Source organism: Gossypium hirsutum, chromosome A06, assembly GCF_007990345.1.
Source record: "Gossypium hirsutum isolate 1008001.06 chromosome A06, Gossypium_hirsutum_v2.1, whole genome shotgun sequence".
NCBI lineage: Eukaryota > Viridiplantae > Streptophyta > Magnoliopsida > Malvales > Malvaceae > Gossypium > Gossypium hirsutum.
Genome location: NC_053429.1, coordinates 52,032,631 through 52,039,565, shown reverse-complemented (window position 1 = coordinate 52,039,565; position 6,935 = coordinate 52,032,631). Strand labels below are relative to the sequence as shown.

At 33.9% G+C, this 6,935-nt stretch overlaps 1 non-coding gene across 1 annotated transcript; it reads right to left on the bottom strand.

Annotated features, from left to right (window-relative positions):
- Positions 1 to 6,589: 6,589 nt before the first annotated feature.
- On the bottom strand, positions 6,590 to 6,696 carry LOC121231657 (small nucleolar RNA R71). Its single transcript, XR_005929713.1, has one exon. It is a non-coding gene; the product is annotated as a small nucleolar RNA R71 (small nucleolar RNA).
- Positions 6,697 to 6,935: the final 239 nt, after the last annotated feature.

Here is a 6,935-nt window from a genome sequence, read left to right as displayed (position 1 = left end):
CCTAGGTTAAATTATTGCTAGAATAAGTTAAATCAAGTTACCGAGACTTCAAAAATGTAAAGAACATTAAAAACGGGGCTTGGAATCACTTACTGTGAAGCTTGGAAGCTTGACAAAACCCTAGCTATGAAGAACCTTTGAAATTTCGGCCTAATGAAGAAGATGGGCACATTTTTTCATCTTTTTCCCTTTTTAATCTTTTAATTACCAAATGACTAAAATACCCTCATTAAAACTTTAGTTATTTTTATCTATGTATGTCCATTTTTGTCCATGAAAACCTAATGGTATAATTGTCATTTAAGGACCTCTACTTCAATTATACTCTTCAATTTAATTCTTTAGCATCTAAAACTCATATTTATCAACTTTTTCAATTATGCCCTAGTAGGCAAATTAAGCATGCTATCTATAAAATTTTCCATCTCGGATTTGTGGTTTCGCAACCACTATTCCATTTAGGCCCTATTTTGGGATGTTACAATTCACTTATCACTGGTGTCATTAGACCTTAAGCATTTAAGTTCAATCAACATCATCATCTTTTTTTTCTATATCATGCATTTTCTCATAGCAATGACCGGTTCGATTGGTCATGAAGCATTCATCATACACACATGTTATACACCAACATGCATTATCAACAAGCATATCCACATCACAAACATTAGGGCTTAACATGGATAAATAGGCTTAAAAGCCATAATCATTATAAGCCACATCTCATGGCTATATACAACGAATCATTATAAGCCAATACATTTGGCTACTCATAACAACATCTATCATAAAACTAAGTCCCTATACAAGCCACTCACTTGGAATCTTTAACATAAATATATTAATATCCAACGAAGATGTCTCGATAGTGTAATGCTGCCTCCGACGATTTCCAACCCCGAGCCGACCTGAAAATGCTAAGGAAATGGAAAGGAGGGAGTAAGCTTTACGCTTAGTAAGCTCGCATGAAAAATAATAAGTAATGTGATAACATGCTATTTTTAAAATTCTTTCTATTTATTCAAGGTCTAGTCAAGTTGTTTTCCTGAGTTATCACTAAATTATTTTTATCTAGAGCTACAGGACTCTGAATTGAGAACCGTTAATTTTCCCTAAAACTAGACTCACATATGTTCTTACTATAAAATTTTCAGAATTTTTGGTCCAGCCAATAAGTACAGTTTATTCTTTAAAGTTATCCCTGTTTCGCTGTCTGGCAGTTCTAACCTCTCTTCACTATAAATTAATTATCTCATAGTAGAAGACTCGGATCATGCTTCCGTCTATTTTCCTTGAAAATATACTCATTAATTATTTTAAGCATATAAATTATAACCCATAAGTATTTTTTTAAAATTTTTAATGATTTTCCAAAATTAAGACAAGGGAGTCTGAGATCACTCTGACCCTGTTTCACAAAAATTCAAATATCTCATCATATAAGATTTCTTTGCTTATACCATTTCCTTTATCTGAAACTAGACTCGATAAGCTTTATTTCTAACTCAATTCTCACTATTTTTGGTGGATTTTCAAAGTCGGACTGCTGGTATTATACTAATCTGTCTTAGTGCAACATGATGATAACCATCACAAATTTGTCATAGAAATTATTCTCATCAATATCACTCATTCATTTACACTCTTATCACAAGTCCATTTCATTTCACATGGCAATCACATGCTCATGGGTTTCGTGTACGTACCTGTGCTAAGAGTTAGCACAACCACTCATCTAAACATGGCAATCATATACATCATAATAGTATCATCTAAAAATAGATGAGTTTATCATTTCAAGTATTTCCATTCCATTTCTCATATTAATTCCTACTGAATTCCTCAGAATCTCGATGGATATCACATTTATCGTCAAGTCATTCAAGTGATCGTTTCAAGTACGCACTCCCGGAAACCTCACTCATTACGATGGGATTACCAGTCTAGGCTAAATCCCCCATATCATAACTCACAGAGTGTTGTCAGGATTACCAGTTTTTATGTTAAATCCCTTACAATGACATACACTCTCATAAGTTAGGATATGAATTACCAGTCCAGGCTAAATTCAGTCCTTAATCAGATTACCCGTCTGGGCTAAACCCTTAATGCACCCATATTCTTCAGGAGGCTTGATCACTTGGGGAAAACCCGTCCGAGCTAGATCCTTTCTATATTGGGATCAACGGATTATCCGTTTGGGCTAAATCCTTTTCTGCAACACATGCAGGATCTCATGTCATGTAAACAATGATTTATCCATCAGATATCCCTTTTTATTCAACCGGGATTTTCTCTTTTCATCAAATATATCAATATGCATAGATGATCATGCAATTTACATTCAATTCAACACATTTTCATGTTTATTTGGGCATTAGTCCATACAACCAAAAATAACATATCACTTAGTTTTCATACAAACTTATTCATTTCATTTAAAATTTCAATTTCCATCAAAAGTTCGTTAACATCAAATTCAATACAATCATAGCAAGATATATTTCATGTATAACAATAATAACATGAATAATATGCTTATTAAATCACGCGAACTTACCTCGAATACGGAAACGACAAAATTACCATTTTAGTCCAAAACTTGTATTTTCCCGATTTAGGACCAAATCTCGATTTCCTTGATCTATCATTTCAAATATAGCCTATTTAGGACTCTCATTATTCAAATTGACTCAAAATCATATTTTGGAAAAATTACATTTTTCCCCTAAATTTTATCGAAATTACACTTTTGCCCCTAGGCTCGTAAAATGATTTTTATTCAATTTTCCCATTCTATAAGCCTAGCCGAACCATTTTCATAACTATAGAAAACTACAATTCTCATCATAACACCCTTTTATACCTTTTTTACAACTTTTACAGAACGGTCCTTTCAGACGTTTTCGTCGAAAATCGCTTAGTAAAAGTCATTTATTTAACACCCAACACTAATTTTCTACCCTTAGACATCAAAATGAATGCATATCACATATGGTTAAATTTTTAAACATGAATCCTAGCTCAAATTAATGGTTGAAATAGATAGATCTTGTTACGGGGATTGCAAAGACGTAAAAATCATTAAAAACGAGGGTAGAATGGACTTACAATCAAGCTTGGAAGCTTGAAAAACCCTAGCCATGGTTTCACCATGCAAATTTCGGCCAAGAGGTTGAAGATGGACACAATTTGGCTTTTAATTTTGTCTTTAATTCATTTTAATAATAAATAACCAAAATGCCCTTAATGAAAAACTTTGAAAACATGCCTAACCATGTCCATTTTTGTCCACCAACTTAACCAATGGTCTAATTACCATATAAGGACCTCCAATTTAAAATTTCATAACAATTGGACACCTCTAGCATGTAGATTTAAACTTTTGCACTTTTTACGATTTAGTCCTTTTGACTAAATTTAGTGCCCAAATGTCAAAATTTTTTAACGAAATTTTCACGAAATCATCCCGTGAAATTTTAAACCATAAAAATATAATAAAAATAAATTTTCTTACGTTCGACTAGGCCCAAAATTGGGATGTTACAATTAGATATACAAATGCGAGTACTATAAGCAAGTGATACAATAAACAATAATTCTCGAGACTTATATGAGCTCACGAAAGCTCTAATTCTAAATTGAGATCAAATTAGGACTGAATTGTAAAGAATTCAAATTATAGGATCGATGTTGTGACATGAGGAAGTTCCTCATTGTGTCGTGACATACTATTTTGGCCTTGTCGGGACGACGGAGTCTCTCATCGCGCCATGAAATTATAGGTCATTTCTCGTCGCAACGACATACGTTTGATGTCATGATGTTGCATACTGTTTCTATAATTCCTAATTCAACTTCTTCCTTCAATTTTCCAACCAATTTTCTATACACATTCAAACATTATCCAATTGCAACTATATGGCATCAATTCTTGCAACTCAATACCTACAATCCATTTACCTAATGCAAGCCATTTAAAATATTTACAAACTTACCTATTTCACCAAGTTCATATATATATATGTTTGAAACATTTCATCCCATTTCAAACTACGTTTAACTCTATTATGAGCTATATACATTTAACCAAATTCTAGCATTAATCATTTAAACCATAAGTGGATACACAGATAACTTTATATACTAAACTTGACTCAACCTAGGTACATACGTTATGACTGACAAAAAAGATTTATACAAACATTGTCGAGTTCAGGATCTTGACTAAATGTTGAAGTCGATGCCCAGGATCTCGTTTGGGACCTAACCTGCGCATGGAAAAACAAATCGTACGTTGAGTGATAGAAATCATTGGTATTTCTATAATTCAAATAAATATAACATATATGTTATCCAAATGCAAATAAGCAATTCAAATCTATTATTCAACTAATTCGTAGACCAAATTACAACGTAGACTTAGTGATCATTTCATTTGGTTATTTCATATCTTACTTTTTAGCACCTATCTAACCATTTTCCATATATTAAACTTCATATATACTTGATCATATCATATCACCATTTATAACATATTGATAAACCGAAAATTATACATATTTTTACCCCATGTTTAATGCATTTTATGGATGATTTCCTATTAGAATTGGTGAATTTGATGCTCCTAATGCTTTAATTTCATGTTTTATACTTAGGAGAGCATAGGAGAGCGAAAGGAACGAGAAACGGCCCAAAAACGGAGAAAATGGGCCAAAGTATGAAATCAACACGGCCTAGACCTCTTCACACGGGAAGACCACACGATCGTGTCAATTTGGCAGGCTCGAACACGGTCTGAAGTAATCGAACATAGGCATGTGCCAGGGGCGTGTCCCTGTCAAGCCCAAGTTGAGTCCAATTCAGAAAAGGCTAATTTTGAGAGCTTTTAGGCATTCCAAAGCCTATAAATACACCCTAGAGAAGGAAGAAGAGGAGACGGAGAAGAGGGACTAAGGAATTACTCCAAGGAAGTCGATTGATCCATCTTAGAAGCCGGATTCATCATTAAGACTGAAGATCTCTCCTTAATTTCCCTTCAGGAGTTTTGGGTTTTCTTTATGTTTTGTATTCTTTATTCTTCTGAGATGTTTTCTTATTTAGTTATGAACTAAAACCCCTAAATACCTAAGGGGAATGAAACCTAAGACAATCTTGTTATTATTTTCTGAATCATATGATAAATATTTAACTTGTTCTTAATTATGTGTTCTTAATTCTTGTTTTGATATCCTAGGATACTGATTCAAGACAAGCTCTTATTTAGAGGAGGAATAGACCCTGTCTAAGAGTACATTTGTCATAATTAAGCGGAGTTGATTGCGTGCCTAGACATAGGGTGACAAGATTTTGCCGGATTAGGGTGAAACTTAATAAGGGGATCCATAAATCAAGTTAATGCAACCCTAGAGTGTTAATTAGAGAAAAGTCTCGGTTATTCAATCTAGGGATTAGACGTTATTAGTCTTGAATAGGGATAATAACATAGCTTAGGGATCTCCATGGAACAAGTTGAATGAATGAATCGTCCGATTCAGAGCCAGAATAACAAGTAAAGTCTAGGTGGATTTTTCCTTAGGTATTGTCTTAAGTCAATCGATTTTCCCCAAAAGCAATTCCCCAATTCTTTTCTTTGTGAGTTCTTAGTTTAGATAATTAGTTAATTAAAACAAAACCTCTTTATTCTTAGGCTAGATAATAAAAAGACAGTCATTACTAGTACTTTTAGTTCCTTTGGGTTCGACAATTCGGTCTTGTTAAAACTATACTATTGTTCGTTAGGTACACTTGCCTACATCGCAATAATAGTTAGTTCAAGAATGAGTAATTATAAATATTTAAAACCTATTAAGAAATCACATGATCAAGTTTTTGGCGCGGTTGCCGGGGAGCTAAAATATTAGGAACACTCAATTTTTATTACTTTGCCATTTAGTTTTCTTGCAATTTAATTTAATTTAATTATTATTATTTATTAACTTACTTTTTCTTTCTCTTGGCAGGTTTTTATAGTTTATGACTAGAAGAAACCCGTCAAGACCATTACTTTTTGACGAAGAAATCGATCGTATAGTTCATAGAAATCAAAGAGAAATAAGGCAAAGCTTACGATACACAGAGAACGAGCAAGAAGACGATACTCAACCCCCAATCGAAGAGATGGCTGAAAACCAAGACAATCAGCTACCTCCTGCAATTGCGGCTAATCCAAATCCTGTTCCGCAAACTACGTATGATTATGCTAAACCTTCTTTAACAGGAACTGAATCTAGCATAGTTAGACCTGCTGTAGCTGCAAATACTTTTGAATTAAAACCTAACACTATTCAGATGATACAGCAATTTGTTCAGTTTGATGGTTTGCAGGATGAAGATCCCAATGCTCACTTAGCAAACTTTCTGGAATTTTGCGATACATTTAAAATCAATGGTGTTTCTGATGATGCCATTCTTCTTCGGTTATTCCCTTTTTCATTAAGGAACAAAGCTAAATAGTGGTTGAACTCGTTACCACGAGGGTCAATTACTACTTGGGAACAAATTACCGAAAAATTCTTACTAAAAATATTTTTCGCCAGCTAAAACTGCTAAATTACGTAATGATATCTCTTCTTTTGTGCAGTTGGATTTAGAAACCCTCTACGATGCATGGAAGAGATACAAGGACTTACTGAGAAGGTGCCCTCACCATGGGTTACTGCTTTGGCTCCAAGTTCAAACATTCCACAATGGTCTGAATCTTTCGACTCGGCAAATGGTTGACGCAGCTGCTGACGGAACCATCAATAATAAAACACCTGAAGATGCCTATGAGTTTATTGAGGAGATGTCACTGAATAACTATCAGTGGCAAGTCATAGGACAAAGCCAACGAAAATAGCCAGTGTTTATAATGTCGATTCGGTCACCATGTTGTCAAATCAGGTAGAACTCTT